General features: G+C 38.0%; 1 long non-coding RNA gene across 4 annotated transcripts; it reads right to left on the bottom strand.

The window, feature by feature from the left end:
* Positions 1–859: 859 nt before the first annotated feature.
* Positions 860–14,987, bottom strand: LOC129130165 (uncharacterized). 4 transcript variants are annotated; one of them, XR_013183552.1, is made up of 4 exons: positions 12,553–14,987; positions 11,247–11,313; positions 8,185–8,866; positions 860–6,570 (listed from the first exon to the last, which is right to left on the bottom strand). It is a non-coding gene; the product is annotated as an uncharacterized LOC129130165 (long non-coding RNA). The 4 variants fall into 4 exon arrangements; XR_013183550.1 differs by having other exon boundaries at positions 860–8,274; positions 8,798–8,866; XR_013183549.1 differs by having other exon boundaries at positions 860–8,866; positions 12,553–12,648; positions 12,857–14,987.
* Positions 14,988–22,236: the final 7,249 nt, after the last annotated feature.

Here is a 22,236-nt window from a genome sequence, read left to right as displayed (position 1 = left end):
TATTCACTTTTGTATAACTGGAAAGATACTGGAACTGGTAAGTTAATTAAAATGTACTGAATAACTAGCAGTAGCCCAGAAGCAGCAAATCCTCAGGGTGCCACCCTTTGGTTGTCTGCTGCCCTACAAAAGCAGCTTTACTCTACGGGGATGATCCATGTGATGGAGCCTGGACTGCTCTTCCAGGAGTGTTTCCCAACAGAGACCCACATTGTCACGACTGTGAATCCAAGATGGGTCATGCTCAGGGAACACTTTAAGATCTTCACCCACAAATATTGAAGGCAGTGTTCTGTAAACAACTCCTACTAGGTCTACTTGCGTGAAGAAAAAAAAAAAAAAGAAAACCAAACCAAAACCAAAACCCAAAAACAAAAACCAAAACAAAACAAAAACAAAAGACAAAAGCAAAAACAAAAACCTGAATACAAAACCAAAAATAAAAATAGTGGAAAATAAAAATAATAATAAAAATAAAAATAAAAATAAAAATAAATTAAAAATAAATTTAAAATAAATTAAAAATAAAAATAAAACCAAAAATAAAAACAAGAACAGAACCCAAAAAACAAAAACAAAAACATACCCAAAACCAAATCAAAAACCAAAAAAACACCAAAAACTAAACCAAATAAAAGTGGAGTGCAGTGGGTAATGAATATAATGGCATTTTTTCAGATTTGCATATCTGTTAAGCTTCAATGCAAGGTATTTATTTAATAAATATGGAATATTTTAACTAAATATTACCTAAATAAGTTTTTTGTAAATTTTGACAAATTCAAAATAAACCTTAATTTAACTTCAATGTAGCATATTTTTTAAGTGAAGGAAATTTTGACAACATCTAATTTGATACTTCTGGGGGAAAAAACTTTAATGAGTGTTCATATTCATAAGCCACTCTAAAAATGATCAAAATATAAATGCACTGTCTATTAGACAAGGTGGTAAAAGCTCCAGTGCACATCCACAAAGGAGCATGGAGAAACAACAACAGCAGGAGGAGCCTGAATAATAACTTGCCCTGGCTGCTCCCAGGCCCATTGCAGAGGCCCTCTTGAAAACATTTTGTGTGATTTGTTTAGAGCACAGATTGTTTACCAGATTGGTTCAACAATTTAAATTCAGTTTTGTGGCTTCCAAAGACATCGAAGCCACACTGCTCTTTCTTCAGCAGAGTTCCTCAGCGAGTACCAGGAGGCCTCTCACCCCAAGAACACATTCTTTATTATTAGCAGATCCTGGTTGCACTCCTTTTGTATCCTGCTCATTTCAGTGAAGTTACTGGTGACTGACTCAAGCAGGATTTACTGGGACATCTCCGTTTCCTGACCTGTGCAACTGCGTTCACTTGTGTGACTTGCTTGATGACTTCATGACTTCCAGCATCCCTCGAGTTTTGTAGAGAAGAAATCTGTGGAGAGCTTTGTGGACAGTTGGCTGGCTGAGAAAGGTCACATAGACATAATACAGTTGGTTAAGTTAGAAGGAGGCAAGTCTAGGATTCAGCAGTCAGTGTCCAACCACTGACAAGGACATTGTACCCTTGATGCAACAACTGGATAGATGAGAGAATGTTTTGCCAAAAATATGAGGATAGTTTCAGCAGAATAACCACAAAAATGTAGAAGTAGTAACAAAATAACCATAAGAATATAGAAGTAGGCGTGGTTGACCGATATAATGAGCTCAGCTTTGCAATATGTATAAGCTTCATTAACACCAATATAAAATATGTGTAAACTATCAATAAAGTTTGAGACTTGCTGATCACTCATATTGAGTGCCGCATTTCTTCCGCCGATCCAACAGAAATCCATTGTCTTTCACTCGCCTGCAAAGACCATAAAAGAAAATTACGTATAATTTTTGTAGCTGTTGAAATCTTACCTTTACTAAATGTATAAATAGTACTTAAATATCCTGGAAAGTTAAGTATAAGTTGTTATCACATAGACTGATAACACGAGAGTGATATCACAAGAGCTGGGAAATGCAACTTGAGTCTTGTGCCAGAAAGGCTTTTGGCTCGCAGGGAAACCCATCCTGAGCATGTGTCAGGAACCAGGACATTCCTCTGACTGCCCTGGATGACTTGAAACCCTGGCAAGGGGCTCAGAGACCTTGGCACGGAGTCAAAAAGTCACTTGTGCCTTTGATTTTAGCCCATGGAAAAAATTACCAACTTTGTTTGAAGATTTACAAGCCACAAGAGTTTGAGTAGAATAATAGTTTATTTGTCACAGGGTGAAAAAGTAGAATTTTGGCATTTTAGAATTGGAGATCAAGAAGCAAGATGAAGGAATCTGGGCATGTCCTCTCCTTCTTCTTCTTCTTCTTCTTCTTCTTCTTCTTCTTCTTCTTCTTCTTCTTCTTCTTCTTCTTCTTGTCCTACATCTTCTGCTGTGATGTTGGCACTTTTGGGTTGGTTTAGAGTAGAGACAGACTGTCTAACATAGGTGATAGGTATTGGAAAATTATTGTAAATAAAGTACACGTAGTTCTTAGTATAAAAAGATAACACCACCCCAAGGGTAGGCATTGTGCCACAACATGAGCTGCTGGACAGATCCCTGCAGATCAGAGAAAAAATGTTATAGATAAGAGAAAATAAACAACCCTGAAAAGCAGAACAGATGAATCTTGACTACTTCTTCAGTCCTGGGGCTGGGAAAAAAAGACTTTCTAATAACTATCACCTATTTCTAATACCTATCACCTATTTCTAATACCTCAAGAGTGATCTCAACCACAGAAACCCGAGGAGCATGAACTCATAAGGTTCCTTGGAACATCTGCTGGGTTGAAAGAGCTCTATGGAATATGGGAGTATTAGGTGCTGGGGGACTCTAGTGACTGCCACTGTATACACCCAGAACAGTCTGACTAGTAAAAGCCTAGCCTAGAGGCTGGGGATACATTGAAACTTGCCCCATTTGGCAAATTTCTAGTTTTAATATTACCATAAGTGTATTAAATAGTAATTATGAGCATTTTAGAGGGATCATCAAGAGCAATTTGACCACTGCTTATTGATGGTACATTTATTCATATGTGGCATAAACCAATAAATGACACCTATTGCTTCCTTCAAAATCAAGCTGAGCCACACTGAATTGAATACAACTGCAAACACAACTAAAAGAGTAAGTCATGTTCCTACTAAATGGTCAGGCACTTCATGGTCTGATTCAGAAAGGTATTTAAATCTAATTCTAACTAAAAGTGGCTGCCTTGTTCTACTGCAAACTTACAGATTGTAGTAAAATAGAAGTAAATGAGGCTTTAAAATTACCCTGAAATGAAGTCACTCAGCTGTATTTATGCTCTTGAATATGTAGCCAGTTTTGAAAATAATAGAAAATTGCTCTGAAGATACAGAAGTTGTGTTACATCAATCTGCTAATTTTAAAATACCTTATTTAGAAGAATTATGCAATATCTGATGCAAGAAAATCCTCCTATGGCAATATGCAGCATTTCTCCATTTAAATTATGTATTTTCATATTAACCTTTATATTTGCATGCACCTCATCTTTGTTTTCATTTATGAAGTTTGGCAATTTATGAGAGGACAGAAAAGGAATTCATTAAATTTAGCAACAGAAAACTCATTTCTCATTTTTCTAGGGTCAAGCAGCTGCTACAAAATTAGCTAAATCACTATATCACAATTCTTCACCATTGGGATTCTTTAGGTCACCCTCATGGGTCTTCAATTTTATTATGTTCAGAGCTTGGCACCCGGTAATATTCAGAATCCAGAAATAGAAGGAAGCAATATATTTTTATATATTTTTCTTCTGAGAAGGATTTTTCTTTATTTAAGAAGACAAAGTATCAGTCATTTTGAAAATATTAAAAACCAGAATAATAACCACAGCAAGGTCAATGCTGACTTTGTTTATCAAACTTTGGAATGAAAATGTTCTACATGACAAAGGAACCTTGCCTGTGAGAGAAATTGCCCATGTGCAGGGAAAGTTGAATTCCTTGTTCAATAGCCAAAGGAGTTTAAGAAAAAGTTATGATAAGACACCCAGGATTATTGTTCCTTAAAAAGTTCTTTCTGCTGCCAGCTTCCATGGGCTATGTTGGCCAAAATGAGAAGAAGATTAAATAATTGTCTCTCTATATAAAATGGTTATATGACTTGTACACCAGTATTAGTGCTATCATCTATCATTTGCTGTTGCCTTCCCAGAAAAATCAGTTATTCAGAGGAATATTTGTATTAGGAAGCTGGAAGAATGCCACCTACAAGCATCATACAGCATAACAAGTCTAAGACTATGTAGGGCAGGACTGATCCCCCTCAAATTCAAAGCTGATTTAGAATTTTCATACTGTAATAGATTTATGAGTATAAGCTATTCTTTAAAAATTTGATTCTGTGTTTAGGATATGTTCTGATATGAATGGGTGGGTTTCAGTCCTGAATCAAGGATGTGATTTCTTAACATGGTTTGAAGAGATTTTCTTAACCCTTCTGGATATTCCCTGTGACTTTGAAAACCACTCATGTTGGTGTTTGCCTGCAACACACACACACACACACACACACAGACATTAAACCCCAGCAGTTACTAGTTTGGTACAAAAACAGCATAAAAAGCTGCATGTTATTAGCAGGGTTTTTCAAAGCTGAAATGTGGAAGAAGAAATCCAATCTGTCAGGGGCTAATAGCATGAACTACAGAGATATTCTCCCATTGCAGTTACAATGCTGAATAACTGATTTTCATCACTCTGGGATGTAATAAACCATGCTTTCAGAATAATTTTTAATTAAATCTTTATAAAGAAGCTGTCAGTGTTTTTCAGAGATGCTGCTACGCTGACCAGATGTGTAGTCCAAGGGGAAGCTTCAGGAGTAAATATATCAGGATCTTAATGGCCATTCTGCTAGAAATGTGTAAGTAGTCATTAATGTCAGCAAAACAGGCTGGGAGATGGCATGGCTGTAGAGGAGAAGTGTAGCCATAATCACTACTTCTATGCAACATTTAATTTCAAGAGCCTTGATTTGAAAATCAGGCAGTTAAAAGGTTGCTGTTGTTTTGGGTGTCATCTCAGCAAAAGCCCAAGATTTACAGCAAAGCATACCTGCCCACTTCTTCACTATTGTGCAAGAAATCCTGTAGCTGGTTAGCTGGCTGACTCAGCTGTGCAAGGGCACAGCTCATGTAAATACCTATCAGATCACTAGATGTCCTCCTCCAACAAAATTTCTTGTCGTTCTTAGCTAGCAAACATTTTCTCTTAGAAAGGACCTACAGCCTTGTGCAGCACTGACAGATGCAATTTTGTGTATTCTCAAACCACCTGTGCCCAGAAAGCAGCCTCAGGGTAGGTCAGATCCTTCAAGTCCAAATGCAGGAGCACCACCCTGGCTGAGAATGGGAAATGGTGTTCACCACTCCATCCAGGCAGACTCATTCTTTACCACACCTTTCTTATCATCATAATTTTCAGTGTGTTAAAGCAGTGATGGATCTCATTCTAATGACAAAGGCCCACAACTGGAATCACCTGTATGCTAGCTATGTAAGTAATGATAATTTTTTGACTGGGAAATGAGGAGCAGATCATAAACTTCAATGTGGAAAGTGAGGTAACTACAGTCAGGCACCAAAAGCTTAATGAAAGTATTGAGTTGCATCATTATACCAACAATAAAGTTTTTGCATGATCAAAATGTTGTGTAGCAGAGCCTGGTGTCTTTTCTAACCTGAGAAATTATGCAATGTGTTAAGCAGAGTGAAGGGTGTACTTTGACAATAACTGACTATATATTTCACTTTATTGGCTTGCTAGAAGAAAAGCTGTTTTAATTACAGGTCAAAGCTTGCCCTTAATTTTTCCTTTTATGACTATCTACTTCAATGGATGACTGCATCCATGGCAAATGTTGACTCCCTGCCTTGCCTAAGAATCTGAGCTTATTATTAGTTTGTGGGGGTTTTTTTCCCCTACAAAGCATGATTTCCTTATTTAAACAACTGAGAATGGATGTGATATGAGAAAAGAATATTTGGATGAAATTTTACTGCAATCTTGCAAAGGCATTTGATTCTTTGAAGAATCAAAAAATTTTGGCTAGGATGTGGATTTTTCAGTGCATTTTTTTGTTCCAATTTCAGGCTTACAGAAATGCAAAATGTCAGGTTTCTTTCACCCATGGCTGTCAGCATTCCATTCTAAACATTAACCAACAACTAACACTTTGGCTTGAGGCCACAGGGAAGACTTTGTTCTGCAGTTTCTGCTACCACAAGCTACAATATCAGGAAATGCCAAAGACTATCTGTGGGTCAAGGTTGGGCAAGAGAAATGACTGGGAAGAAGGTAACTCATGGAGCAGTCAGAGAAATCACCCTGAAGAAAGGAACTGAAAAACCCTATAAACTGTAGTGATCATGTTTAATGAAACAGTCCCACTTCTAATCAAGTAGACTTTCTATTAATGCTTGATAAGTGGTAAAAATGAAATCCTCTCTTCTCTCCTTTTACTTGCATGTATCTTACACAGCAGGACCACTTTGATCAAATAGCTCCTTTTGCACCTGCACAAGTAAGAGTTATGTCACAGATAGACAGCATAAGGTCTGCCTCATTTCCACTTCAGAATACAGCAATTCACGATGTAATTGTCACTTCACATGGTATTCACTTCACCCACATGAAATTGCCATTTGAAACACCAGGGGAGGAACTCAATGACACCAAATCCATGTTTGCCTCGTTAATGCACTTTTGTGGATATTGGTGTCCTGCTGGTAAATCTGACCTTGTGAGAAAAAACATTGTTAGAGAAAGACAAACATAAGTGTTTCCATGTAGCATCTTTCCAAAACAGACTAAAGGAGTTAACCTGTGAGAGATAAAGTACCCTTGATTGGGCCATCTGCACAAAGAGAGTTTGAATGTTGTTGTCATTTTGTGTCTTTTGCACTAAACAAAGTTAAATGGAAACATTGTCGTTATATCTTGCTACTTCTACAGTCTGTTTTTTCCCCAAGCAGCTTCCCCTTGTAATTATAGTATGTCATGTGCAAATCCCAATTCAGCAATATGGTTTTTTAAGCAGCTATTCTGGAGACATTTATGCTCCAGATGTAGTCAATCAGCTTATGAAGCATCTCACACGTTCATGGCTTTTTCTTATCCTAGGCACTAAAGGCCAAAAAGCATAGAAGTAACTTAGATGTGTGTTCATTTTTCTGACTTTGTGTTTGTTTGTATTACAAGGTCTAGGAACAATACAGAGCTGAATTAGTACCCACAGTATCTTCTCCTAAATGGACTTGGATGGACATGGAATGGGGTTTTGTATGGGACATAAGTTTGTTCTTGTCTCACAGCCTAAAAAAGAAGGAAATTGTATATATATATTGGGCACAGTGAACTACATTTATAGATAATTATGAGGTTTACATTGTGTGTGAAAGTGAAGTTGTATTAAATCAAGAATAATCTTCTTTAGGGACAGGAACAGGTACTTCAGACATTTTGACAATTGCCTTGTGGACAAGTGCTGTGGCACTGACCTCCCCGTGCAGCTTCCCTGCTGCCATGAGAAATCTGTAAAGCAGCTGCAACAGCACCAATTGGTTCTGAGCAGTTGGTAAGAAAACAGTTTTTGAGTTCAGCTGATCCTGTCATAACATGTAAAGGTGCTGTAGCTCACAAAACACAGCACAGGTATACATGGCTTTGAAGTCTCACAGCATTTTAGAAGGGTGTTATTTTGCTCTCTCAATATGCATGTAAACTTCAGGTGACAGCTTTCCTTCCAAGCTGACAAAGGGTGCTCAGAAAGAGATGATGCAGAACAGGTATGAAGAGACAAGGCTGTGGTGAGAATATGAAAGCACTTTACCAAAAAGCTCTAATTCTCCTGCCTTTTACACTGGTGTCACACCAGTTTCCCCTGAGCATTACAGTGCATTTACACTTGGCCTAGACAAGAGATCCAGCTGAGTACATAGTGGTGCCATATATTGGTATTATGCATTAAATAATTATGTATTTACCTTCCAAATTTCTAAAATTTGGGCTGAGAAACTGGTCAAATTAATGAGGACCTTACACAAGAAGTGTTTAATCAAATTTAAGTACAGAACAGGCAGTGGTCATAATTAATTGGTAGAAAACAAAAAAGGTAAAGTTAAACTTACTTCTACTCGCCCTCATTTCTTCTCTGTTTAATCTCTGATCTCAAGGGTCAAGACTGTAGCAAGAGGATTTTTGTTTATTTCTAGATAATGCTGTAATAAAAATTCATAGGTTTTGCTTTCTGGTCAGATAAAAACTAAATATGGGCTGACACTCCTGCTGCACTGTAGGTGAAGTAAAAGCCTATTTTTTTTATGTTTTTATTTTGGAGCTTGCAGCATCAGCAGTTTCAGGATGAGATGTTTCCTGTCCTGTTAAATGGAAGCTGTGGTGTAAAAATAGACAGTGCTATATATTGAAAGCTTAGGCCTACTGAAGTTTTACAGATTTAGAAAGTTCGCTAATCATTACCAATTAAAAGGCTGCTTCATTCTGCATAAATTAATCATAATGATGCACTTAACTGCAGGGCCTGCTGAAAATATTTATTTGGAAAAAGTGGTACCATATTTAATCCAGAAGTGGTGCTTATAGTAACAGTCAAAGCTTTTAAACTGCTACAATTACAAGTTTTTTTTCTGAATACCATATAACTCAGCAAGTCTGTGCTACCAGTGTTTTTGCATCTGGTAACTATCAAGCAGGTTCTGAAAGGCAAGAACAGAAAAGCAGTACTTTGAGTTTCTGGAGGACTGAGGGTATATACAGTGTTCCCATTAGACTTTCTTACGTTCAAGATTATGGCTGAGAACAAAAGGATTGATTTCACATTACTGCGAAAGAGAGTAGCACAGTTCTTACCCAGTATCCTCTTCCTGCAAATGCTTGGATATTAGAAGGATACCCTGGGTTAAATTCCTTCTAGGTCTATGCCAGTAGCAAGGCTTCTGTTATGTCCTATCAGGTTTGTACCTGCTGTGGTGCTAACATCCAGGATGTTTTCAGAAGGAGAAGCCGTGTGCTTTAGCTCTGGACCAGTAACAGAGGATTCACACAGAGCCCTCGAGAGGTGTGTGCAGTTCCCTCTTTAAACCTGCAATGTCGGACTCCATGGGTTCCCAAAAATCATTACTGCAAAAGCTTCTTAAAGAGTGTTGGAGGCAGGAGGGTCTGCATGCTCATCATGTGTTAAAGCAGAGACAGTGCACAGAGACCTACAAGCTGATCCAGGAAGTCAGAACCCATTAACTTTTACTGGAGTTATGACAAAAAAATCATCATTCTCTAAAAAAAACAGCAACCAGCTGACAAATGGTCGAGAATTAGTTCCTAGGAAACACAACATGAACAGATGGAATTGTTTTATTCAGTGCAAAATAATACAAACAAACAAAAATATCTGAGATACTGTGAATATAGCATGGAATTACTATTATAATAAAAATGATAATTTTTATTTCATGAAAAGTATCTTTCCTAGCAATTTTGATAATGAAGCACATGTGGCACATGTTTATCACTAGCTGAATGTTAAACTAACCATTGTTAAATCATCATTTTTAGTCATAAATATTTATTAAGTTTGTAACTATGCTGTTCTCACTATTCAAATAACCAGTAATCAGTCATCAGCTGGCTAGAGTTTCAAGTGGAAGCACCTCAAATCTCTAAGGTTTTCAGCTTTTGTGATATCTCCAAGGTGTATACCAAGGAGCAGACAACACTGATGACCTTCCACACATGGCAGTGACTAGACAACATCTCATTTTAAAAATTCAGCGCTGTTTCAATGATGTTTTCTTGTAGGCAGTACAACAAAAAATGTATTGAATACTTTCAGTTTATCTGTTTACACTGTGTCTAATATAAATATGTTGGTAAGTGATGTAAAAATTCTTTTTCTCTCAAATTGGCTTTTCTTCAATTCTTTGTAATGAGCATAAAGATTCTATCAAGCCAAGTCAAATTAAAAACTCTTATTATGCTTCCATCTTAGCAAAACACACATGCAAGGAAAACCACCTGCTTAATGACTGTGAGTCTGGAGCTAGGAAACTACTGCCTTTATCAGAATGAGGATTTCTCTGTATCAGTCCCACAACATGTGCCATCACTTGTTTTTGGTTTTCATAAAATCAAAAGGCAGATCCCACTACCCTTGCATTAGAAGCATTTCCTTGGTTTTCAGTTTAAAGTTTTGCTTGGAGACATATGTGAAGAAATATCATGTTTGCTGTCAAATGTTTTTATATTCTGTGAAGCTCATGGATAGCTGGTTTAAGTACTAAAATAGCTTTTCTTTTCAGTGAGGCTCAGATGAAGCATGTTATTCTCCCATATTTTTGAACTGCCTTCCTTGAAATCCATAGACTAAACTGCCTTTAATTTTTTGACATCAACACCATAAACCAGGTGCTAACCTTAAAAAATTGTGCCAAACTAGCATAAATATTTTTTGCAATTTTCACCTGAACAGTATAGTATTAAAGCACTTACATGGGATTTGAAACTACTATTCCAGACAGAAATGATACTGTGTTCTGCCCTCTTGCACTGTATGTTCTATTTTATCAAGAGGAACAGAACAAATCAGTACAGGAGAAGATAAGACCATAGCAATTCATTCTAGAGTTAGAACAACTTCTACCTCTCTGAGACAGAAATATGGGTTACTGATTCCGTGGTGTTTCATATCTGCAGTGAGGTTAATAATTACTGACAGCTGTACCCAGCTGGAAGTTTGTTCAAAGCTATTGGATCCTTTCACTTGAAATACTCCAGCCAGGGATTTGTGTCCTTCGATGGAGCATAAACTAGAGCATCTCTGCATGTCTAGAGGCTCTTTCCCAATGATCCCACCACAGAATTGCTCTCCATTTCCAAATGGCTGCTCTGAGCTGAAGAGCACTGGATTTGTGAATGTGCTGGCTCTGCTGAGCTGGAGCTCATTTCCCACAGCAGACCCACAGAGTTCTGCTCTGCAAGGTGTTGATAACTCACCTGTGCTTTGGGTCCTGCTGAGCAGGGCTGGCACAGCATCAGCACTGTCCCTCAACATTCCCCACTCACCAGTGGCTGGGGACAGACCCAAACTGACCAAAAGGATATTCCATACCAAATTAATACAGTTTGCAAATAAAACAAAGGGTAAGGGTGGGGAGAAGAGAGGGGCATTTGTTATTACCTTTGTTTTCCAGAACAATCACTATGAGTGCTAAAGCCCTGCTCTCTGGGAAGGAGGTAGGCATAACCTGATGATGAGAAGTAGACAGTAAATCTCTTGTTTTCCTTTGCTTCTGTATGACCTTTATTAAATTGCCTTTATGTTATCCCACAAGCTTTCTTCTCTCTTATTTTCTCCCCCCACCCCTTGTCCTGCTGAGAACAGGAGTGATAGAGCAGTATGGTGGGTGCATGGCATCCAGCCAAAGTCTCCCATCACAAGTTAAAATTGTAATCCTCAAATTGTCACTGGAAATGACCTGAAAAGTCTACCCAGATATTCTGTGGAAATCCTTCTTCAGTGCACTCTGGCGTCTTAATCTTCTCTCACTCTCACAATTCAACTCCAGAGACTTCAGGTTTGAATCAAACTACCTTGGCACATTGTGGATGCACAGTATCCACTAACTAACTAACTAACTAACTAACTAACTAACTAACTAACTAACTAACTAACTAACTAACTGTTATCTTTTAACATTATAAACATAAAAGATGTCATTCTGAATATTTGTTTAAAATCCAAATATTAAAAATGCATCATTAATTTTATTCAGGCAAATTGAATTAATTAAACCCACTGTCATTGAATTGATTAAAAAATTCATTGATTTATAGGTTTTCTGACTCTCTGGAAATTCACTAAAAGCATTGTACGATCCTTTGTATAACTGATTTATGTAGTCTTTCATTCAATACAATATATTAGGTACAGATTATTGATAGCTTCCATCATAAAATAATGCATACTGGTGCTTTCATTTAATATTGCAGACTACATACCCACTAAGTGCAAAAAGGGATGGTTTCTTCCTAGCAAAATAAGTCAGAAACTGATTTATAGAAATAATACAGAATAGTACATATTTATATTTTAGTATTTTTACTTAAGATGCTTATTTGTGAAAATCAATTATTTGAAAGACACTCTTTATATACAAAAAAAAATCCATAAAAAAGACATTGTATCTGAAGTATCATGGATTCATACAGCTAACACATTTTTATTTAATGCTTATTTGTAAAATTGACTACAGAAAAGACACTCACTATAAAAAAGACACTGGATCTGAAATATTGTGGGCTCATACAGATAATACATGTAATGAATATTAGTGTCAAAGTTAGAGTTATATTGTTTCTTTCTCTTACTGCACAAAATACTTTAGCACAAATATTTAGTGCAAGACACCTAATTTCTCCAACCACATCTAAAATATTAATGAAAGCTTTTTACCACATTAACTGTGCCTTAGAACGATACTCACCTGTATCATAGCTGTGCCCTGAACAGGTTTGGGGCAGTTCTTAAGTAGTCTCAAAGCTCACCATCCAATTCTTCCTTCTTTTACCATCCACTCTTTCTAAAGTTAATTAAAACATCACTTGTTGCTATTAAAGAAGGTGGCCATGCCTTTATTTCTACAGTCTAATTTTAAAGTAGTAACCTGGCTTTAGTTATAAGCCATATAATAAATTATGAAAAATAGCAATACCCTGAAGTATTTATCACAAAATAACAGCCCACAGAGGAATAAGACATTATCTAATTGCATCTGACAGAACTCTCACCCCAAATGACTTTCTATCTCTCTGCTCCTTGGATCCACTGTCCCACTTCCTCTTTGCTCTTATTCAGTGGCCTGTTTTAAGTTCTGACATTTAATCCCTTTAGGACTATTAAAAAAGAAAACAAACCAGCAATAAAAAGAACCCCAACAACCAAAAAAACCCACGCCTATCTGGTAGCTCTGCTTGGAGCTTATACCTAGTTTAATAACAATAAACACAAAAACTTCTCTTTCTTTGTGCCAACTTTTCTGAAGAATGCATTGTGGTTAAATACATCACTTTCTTCACTAAAAGTGAAATATTAACATGTTAAAAGGGACATTGATACCTGTGGATTCTCCACACTTTTCATTCCTTACATAGTTTTTGATGGTCATATGCTTTCAATTTGTACTTATTTAAAACCTTGCCTCTCTTTGGAACAGAATGAATTTTGGCTTCACTGATTGCCTGAATGTTATCAGTGCTGCCCAGATTTTTCTTTCCAAAACCCACACACTGCTGGTGCTTTTTTGTTTCTCTTGGCCTCAGAAAAATAAACAAAATTCAACTAAAAGGATCAGACTAACATTAGTCCATGTTTTTTTGAAGTTGAATGGCATATTTATTGAAAATTACTCACTTGCTGGCAAAGCACAATACTGCTAAAGAACAGGAACAACTTTACTGAATCCTCAGGTCGCTTAGAAGTCTTTACAACATTGTCAAAATTAAGCTTGGAGAAAAGATAAACATGTCTTTTCAAAAATCTCAGTGTTTGTGAAAAAGTATTCTCATGACTAGAAAAGGTAGACTGTGTGTCTCCTGTTGCTGATACATTTCTTATCTGATAAAAGAGAATCTATTTCTTACTGAAAAGGGCTGGCTATGCAAGATGGCCTCATCTTCTATTTTTACAGCCATCTCATACAGGTTCTCAAGGGCACCATCAGTCTCATCGTTACCATAAAGCTGATTGAATAATTCCTTAGGGATTAAACTCTTCTTTTTCCCTAGAAAACTGTGGTGGGAGAGAACATAATATAGAACACAATTCTCTTTTCCCTTGCCTGAGAAGAATGAATAAGAAAAATTCCCCAAATATGACTTTCAGATATTTTCTGATGTATGTGTGCCCTTCAGAGATAGGCACTAAATCAGACATATATGTGCATTCTCTGGTTTATTGACAGAAACCAAATATGTTTTCTCCCTTCTGCCATTTTTTTTATAATATATTCATGTTTCTGCTCTGGACATCACTGCTGAAATTTGCACATCTTTTCTGCCTTCCAGTTACTCTTCCAGCTGCCATAAATAAAGAGTACCTTTATTTAATCTGAAGACAGTATCATTGTAATTTCAGAAGACACATAATCTGCATAACCAGTTTTGTAGTAGCTCACTGATAGATTTCTGAGTAAGCGTGAAAATATTATGATTGTTTTTATGATTGGGCTAGGGGATTTGATAATGTAATTTATGTCATCATTGCATGAAGAAGTGAGTGTTTTTTTCCCCCTCTTTAGGATATACAAGTCATAACATTTTTAAAATCTGTGCTGTGCTCTGAAAACCTTTTCTTCCACGATCCATGCACCAACCAAGCCAAAATTGCTGTCTTGTGTATACAGATCCCCCGTCACACACACTAAGGTGAAGTTACATGAATCAAAGAAAATTGAAAAGAAGAAAAATATCTCTGCTCTGCAGGTCTAAGGTGGAGAAAAATATAAGATCTTTATGTCTTATACCTGGTTTTCCATACACACAGGCTGTTATCTGGAAAGCTAACAGTTTGTAGAGACTGTTCTCCCTTCACAGCCAGCATTGCCTTTGGTAAAATTAACTCAGAAACAAATTTTGGAAGTGCATTGTGCCCAGAGCCCATATAGGATCAGGAATTCAAAGCACCTCTAGTTGACCAACACATACATTTGTCACTGGTCTGGTGCAATGAGGATGACCTGATAAAGACACTAGGACAAAAATGCAAAATTTTTCTTTTTCTTTTGCATTGGCTGCTGAACAGATAGGAGCTGTTTCCTGTGGCCAACTCCCTTCTGCCACTGATGCAGATAATGGTAGTTCCACAGGCAAATCAAACCTACATTTTGTCTTCATTTTCATCTGAAATATGAGTTGGTCTGTTGTACACAAGGCAGACATTTACTACTCATTTTCTTTTCTTGATGTTTAGGAGTTGAAGCATAAAGTGATCCTCAAATGTAAAGTGAGGCAACAGCTGCCATTGTGACAATGACTACAACAGCACCATAACCACATAAATCAAAGTTTCATTCATTTTTGAGCCAGAACACAGTAGAAAGTATCCTTAAAATGGAGCTCTATTGTAATTATAGAAATGAATTGCTTTGTCTGCATGGGGACTGACGGAGACAAAAGCTGACCTTAGCAAACAGCAACAGAACAGTAAAGTCTTTCTTACTAATTTGCATTCAAGGGCTTTTCTCTACACCATGTCTGGGAAATAATTTGCAAAATGGTCTCTCCTACATGCTTTTTAATATTTTCCTCACTGAATTATCACTAACAAAATAAACGTAACAAAATGCTGCCATACACAGAAAGAGGAAAAAGCCAAGGCACTCAATTTATTTCTAAAATGGTAAAAGACAATTGATAGAGTGGATAAGTATTTTTATATGCATTTATTAATTCATAAATTACAGTATAGCTCATCTCATCTTTCAACAACAGCTGATGTCTCTATTTCCTTGGGAAACCCCTGCAGTTCCATTATAAGAAACATAAATAATATGTTTTAATGAGATATGGATTGATTATGTTGGGAAAGCTGACATTTTCATCCATCATTCTAAATGTTGTTTAATGATGGATTACAAGCCTGCAATTCCTCTGATATGAGATTAAATAAAACATCAAGCTGTTTCAGCAGACTAGTCCAAGGAGATGACAATAAATCTGCTCAATTATCGTATCAACAATCTGGTTTTCACTAATAAGGATATTATTATTTCATTTAGACTTGCTCAGGCATCATAGATTATTTTATTTTAGTCAGTCAATGGGAGCAAGTGCAGTATTTTATTCTCAGAGTTGCAAAGAACCAAGCTTTGAGAGAGTACAGTACATGCAGCTCAGCAGGCTTCAAGCAGACAGAAAAAAGCTACCAATCCCCTTTCAAACCAAAAATACATTGTGAAAGAACATTTTGTTTTCAACCTAGCTAAGTAATCTGAAAGCCTCAACTGAAGGATACTGTGTGAGAAGCTGATCCATTGAAAACAATTACTGGATCCTGCGTGACTTGTGCTTCACTTTGGTTCTGTTGTATATTTATAATTAAGATCATTCAGACTATCTTTTGGCGTGAAAAATCAGACTGCAAATAACTGCAACAAAAAGAATCCCTCTTTTTTCCTTGCTTCATGCTCATCAAGCAGAAATCATGCAAAGTTTATTAGCAGAAGCCTAACACAGAGAGGATTTTTGCCAGCCAGTCCTAATAAACTCCCCCTCCTGGCAATCTAATAAAAAACGTTACATTTCACTCAGCAGCCTTGTTCTCCTCAGAATGTTTTGTAATGGCAGATAATACTACAATATGGAGCATGTCCAGTGCCCAGCAAGGCCACACAGACATGAGGGAACTTTTGGTAGCTGAGAAAGTTTCAATTTTCTACCCCACCCAGACTGCAAACCAGTGGAGCAAGTGGTCCATGGAAAACACATTCTGTGTTTCATGTGTATGCATGAATGATCTTTGTTGCTTTACCAGTTACTCTTCTGAAAAATAAGGGAATATTAAGATACTGGTTCCCCCACTCTCTAAACACCAGAAATGTGACAGCCTTGCAGTGGCAAGTTATAACCTGTTCCTTGCAGAAGGGAATTTTTCCAACTCTGCTCCAAAACCTATTTCCCAAGTTTTCATGGACTTGACTCTTTCCCTCTGCTTGTGGGCAACCCTAGATGTCAATAAAATAGGATTTTCCTCAAAAGCAAAAGCAAAACCACAAGATCACTTATACTCTAGTTGTGGAAACTCTATGCTGAAGTTGCAGGTGTGGGACAAAGAAGAGATATGGAATTTATTTCTTAGTATTACCACTAGGAGCCAGTGAAGAAGTGAAAGCTGCTGAGATGAAATGGAACCTTGCTCCAGTAAAAAATGTTCTCCCTGGCTCTTTCCTGGCTCATGGACCATCAGATAAGCTTTGACATGATAGACCAAAACAAGGACATGGTACAATCCACGATGGTGTCATCATGAAAGGATAACCACCAACTTCTCTGCAGTGCTGGACTAATTTAGCTTTAAGGCAATATGAGGGTGAATCTCATTAGTAGTTAAAAAGGCAAAGAGAAATGTTATCTCTTCACTATACAACTGTTTTGCCTTGTCTTTTTACTTCCCCCTTTGATTCCCACCTTACCAATATTTTTTTAACAGTAGGATGTATGACTTTTCCTGAAGATAGTCAAATCTCCCTTGGTGCAAGCTCTGTAAATATAGAGTTTGAATCTCTGAACTGTAACTCTGAAATTGTCTGACTGCATTTAAAATAATTTTCATGCTCTGTTGTTATGTCAATTTTTATTCCTCAGTTTCTGTGATTTCCATGGTTAGGCCACAGTTAGGGAGGCTGAACTCTGCTTATTTGATGTAAAAATAATTGTTCTAATAATAACACAAAAAAAGATCAATGAGAACGTTGTATATTTTTTGATGTTGACTGAGACTGCTCAGTTTAGAAAAGGAAGTGTGTGTAGAGAGAGGAAGCCTGGCTATCTGTCCTTACCAAGGCAGCCCCCTTTCTCTTGCCTTGCAGCCTTCCTGTCAGCACCCAGGGGTGATTTACAGAGCCAGTGGGGGAAGATGATTGACCTCCAATGCTTTGCATGCTCCTGAGTTCCTAATTTTACTGACTGGAGAAGCACCAGATATAGCTTCAGATTCTTCTGCGGGAAAAAAATACTCACTTGGATGCTCAAAGCTAGAGCTTTCTGAACCATCTGTGCAAGTATGCAAAGGGCTCCTTGGTGCAGTGCAGGCTGAGGGAGATAAGCCCTCTTCTCATCCTGCACAGAGGTACCTCCCACCATGTTAGTGAAAGTAGGGGAAAGGATGAAAACAGCAAATGTCCCCCTTGTTAGTGAAAGTAGGGGAAAGGATGAAAGCAGCAAATGTCCCCCTTTTCTTTCTCTGCACAGCAGCAGCTGGTCCAGTGCCCTTGGCTCTGTCACAAGCAGACTTTCCTTCTCCATTGAACAAACAGGATGCAGCCAGTCCCATGCAAACACAAAGGCATCCGAGCCAACAGCTCCCAACTGGGAACCCCAGCAGCAGCTCCTGTTGCCCATTCCCTGCCTGTGAGCTCCAGAAATGCCATGAAACTGAGGAGCAGACCGAGAAAGCAGATTACTGCATAGGGCAGAGGATAAGATGGTATTTTCCTGCTGAGCCAATTCTTGCCTTTCATAACACTGATGAGCTAATAGGTTTAACACTGGTGAACTAATAGACTGAGTGTGATGTAAGCTATCTAAAGACCATGGAAGCTTTAAAACACGGATCAACGTTGATTCACTTCCAGCTCCTTTCCACAGTAGGAGCACTCAGTTGGGCAGACAAAAGCCCTATGAAGCTGCCATCAGCCAGGACAGGTAACTCACTGTCAGACATCCAGGGATAGTTAGGAGACCTGGCAAACACCCATTCCATTAACATGAAATGGTGCTTCTCCCACCCACTTGGTGCTGGTGGCAGAGAAGCCCTGATTTGAGGCATAGCATTACTGGGAGGTTTCTCCCATTGCAGGGGGCTGGTGCAGCCCCCTGGGCACCCTGAACCCTGTTCTCCCTCCTTATCTGCCTTGTTCACAAGCCAGCCATCTACTTGGAGATGTGGAACATGCACAGGTTTGGTTACCAGACCTTGGTGAGATAGTTTTGTGCTTTTGCAGAAAGACCCTTTTGCCCCACCTTCCATCTTAAATGGAAAAAATTCTGACCTGTTTCAGTCCAAGGAAGTGTCTGCCAACACTGAAAAGGACGACTGCATTCACCTCCAGGGCATCCGAGACAGATTTTTTTTCTGGTTTTTCAATAATTGGGAGAATTTTTGAAAGCCACAAGAAAGGGAGTTCCCTTTCTTGGACATTTTTGTCCAGCCTTGCCAGCTATATTGCATGCAGTATCTACTTCCAGGTCCAGGTCAAGCTTCTGCCTCAACAAGTTATTAGCTCCTCTGTCCCACCAGTAACAGTATCAGGAAAAACTATAGCGCAAAAATTTTTAATGGCATGGTGTAATCCTTCCTTTTTGTCTTTCATGTAACAGTTATCACTGCAGAAACAGTGTAAATTTCATTTCAATTGTTGTAATTAAGCAGTGTTTCAGCCCACTGTGCCTCCTGTTTAAGCCTCCTACTTTCTCAAATGTCAGTGTTACACTAAAGACTTCTCAGTCACTGGGAGTCTCTTTCCTCTGAGCTGATGTTACACAACAAACTTTGTCTCCAAGAAATAAAAAGATAAAATCTATGCATCTTCATTAATGAACATTTATTATAATCTTAGTGAACAAAACCCTGGGAAATTTACCGGCTATTTCCCCCTCTTTTTTTTCTTTTTAAATACATCTATTTATTATTTGACTCCCTGTATGTTTAACATTTCCTTATTTAATTCTAGGTATATCACTTCTCTTTTAGTAAGTTCAAGCTTTTTTCATGTAGGGCTGTTTAGGACTGGCTGGGTTCTCAGAAGAAATTGCTTCTCTTGATAACTGGATCAAAGAATTAATAAAACTATGCCTCCAATTGTACATGGTTTCCACAAGTACAGATTACTGTTGATTATTAACTTTTTCACATTTGCATAACTCCTTTGGGGTGTATAGATGCCATAATATCATGCTACTGAATCAAGAAAATAAATCAAATTACAAATTGCAGGCCAAGAAATGTTTTGTTTGGTTTAACTTTGCTGTTTCTACCCCTTTAAGTTTTAGTTGCTGTATTCAGCAGATATTTTACCTTTTACATCACTGATTAAATTAAGAGGCAAATTAATTTAAAGACTCTGACTGCCCTTGATTGTCAGCAATTTAGATGCTTATTAAGTGGTTTAAAGTACATTTAATTAAAGATGTATTGCTTCACATCCAGTAGTCAGTGAAACATGTAGTGTTTATGTCTTCTTATAAAGTATTACCACTTCTGTAGTTCAAGAATGCTTTCAAAGGATGTATGCATAATTTCCTCATTTTAAAAGAATGACTAACCACTAATTGCACTGAATTGAGTCTTCCTCTTACCTACTGTTTATAATTATAATTAAATTAATTGACCCATATAAGTGTTATGTCTTTGCTTGCTCTTATGTCCCCCCCTCACTATTCCAAAGGTTAGGAAAGACTGCTGATCAAAGGAGGAATCAGCCAATGCTAGAAAGGGATATGGAGTTTAGGTATCGAGATACATCACACACTACTCTGAATGCTTTTTTTATCCCTGATTCAAAAACCTGTTTCAGAACAACAGGAGTCAGCCTCTTTCATGTCTTCCAAAATAGTCCAGAAGGTGCAGCCACATAACCAAAAGCAGCCATAATACAGAAGGCCACAGAATCTGGTGTTTCTTGATGATGAAACATGAGTTTATTTCCCTTCTCAAACATTGTTAGAAAAGTCAGACTGCCTTCACCTTCCCCACAAATCCTTTGGCTGGAACTACCAGGGAGGGGGAGGAGGTGTAAGCCCTGACAACAAACCCCATGACATTTCTTCAGAGGCTTAGTAAGGAACAAGATTGTCATGGAGCGAGTCATAATGTGTGATCTGTGCCAGCCCCATTTTAAGCCCAGAAGAAAAAGCCTGGCAGTTGGAAAATCCTGGCAGTTGTGCCTATTTTTCCCTTTCTTATAGAACTATGTATTTTGGAATAGAAAGAAGAGATTATGGGCTCAACATGAGTGTAAAAATGTATCAGTGCTTTCTCCCTCCTTGTTTTTGCAGCTGAGTTATTATAAAATAATGGGATATGTTGAAAGCAATCAAGGATTGGACATCCTTCCCAAAACAGGCTGTTCTCTTTCACCTTTAATAAAAGGAATTTGCTGTTTAAAGAAGTGAAAGCAGAACAGGAGATCTCGGCAGCTGATTTCTGTGCAGATGAATTAACATCCTGAGGCTTATTTGCTTGTTTAGTAAAGTCACCTGGGGCTCCTGCTGAATGAAAGGAAAACCACACCTACCTCAGGCCTCCCTGTTCCTGTGACAAGAGGAAGAACTGGTTAACTTATTCAGGAGAGGTTTAGACTGGACACCAGGATGAATTTCTTTACTGAAAGAGTGGTCAAACACTTTATTTAGCTCCTGGCTCAAGCACAGTCAGTCCACTGGAGCACATTAGTAAGGAGTGAGTTTTGACTATCCCCAGTGAGGGAAACTCCACCTCATCTCTGGGCAGCCTGATCTAGTGCTCAACCACCTGCACAGTAAAGAAGTTCTTCTTCATGTTCCAGTTGAACTTCCTGGAACTTCCTTCCTTGCATGTGTTTCCAAAACAAATCAAGTCCCCCAAACTAAGTCTGTTTTGCCCATGAGGATAACTGGGAAGTGTCTTTATCTCAACCCATGAGCTTTCCTGTATTTTTTTTTTATTCTGATTTCTTCCTCCCACCTCTTTGGGAAAGGGGATTGAGAGTGGCTGGGTGGCAGACTGGCTACCAGGTGGAACCAAGCCACCACAGTAGTGCAGCAAAGTACAAGTTGTTTGTAAGCTTTGGGCTCAAGACCAAAGACAAACAACAACAACAACAAAAAGAAGAATTTAGGCTGTCAAACTCCGTTCACTTCACGTCACTGACGGGTTATCTCTCCTTCTCCATGCCTGTGCACTGAACTTCACATCAGAAAGTTAGGAGGCTTTCCCTTTTGCACATCTATAAAACAACAGCTTCTATGAGATTGACTACACAGTTCTTAGAGTAGGAAGGTCTGGTTGATCTTCTGCAAAGAAAGTCAGCAAGGCCTTGAGCTGTTCAGGCTTTGCCCTGCAGTTTATAAGAGCTCCCTGAAACACAACACATCTTAATCTGAACCTCATATCCAGGCTTATAAACACCAAATAAGGTGTACACCATCCCAAGTGAACAACTTCCATGCATCTGCCTATATAATTTTCTTGTCAAATAGAAGGCATATTTTTCTTAAATCTGTTCAACAGTAGTTGAAACCTGTCTTTTGTGAGAAGCTAGTCATTCCTTCCTAAGCTCCTTTACTGTCTTGCCTGAAGGGGCATGTACATTCAACACAAACTTCAGAAGCCAACATAAAACATCCTACAAAAGACAAGGTCATAAAGGATGATGGGAATGGTTACAAAATAAACAATGAAGGCACAATAAAAG

Source organism: Agelaius phoeniceus, chromosome 1, assembly GCF_051311805.1.
Source record: "Agelaius phoeniceus isolate bAgePho1 chromosome 1, bAgePho1.hap1, whole genome shotgun sequence".
Taxonomy (NCBI): domain Eukaryota; kingdom Metazoa; phylum Chordata; class Aves; order Passeriformes; family Icteridae; genus Agelaius; species Agelaius phoeniceus.
The sequence above is the reverse complement of the archived record's forward strand: the minus strand, read 5'-3'. Positions and strand labels throughout refer to the sequence as shown.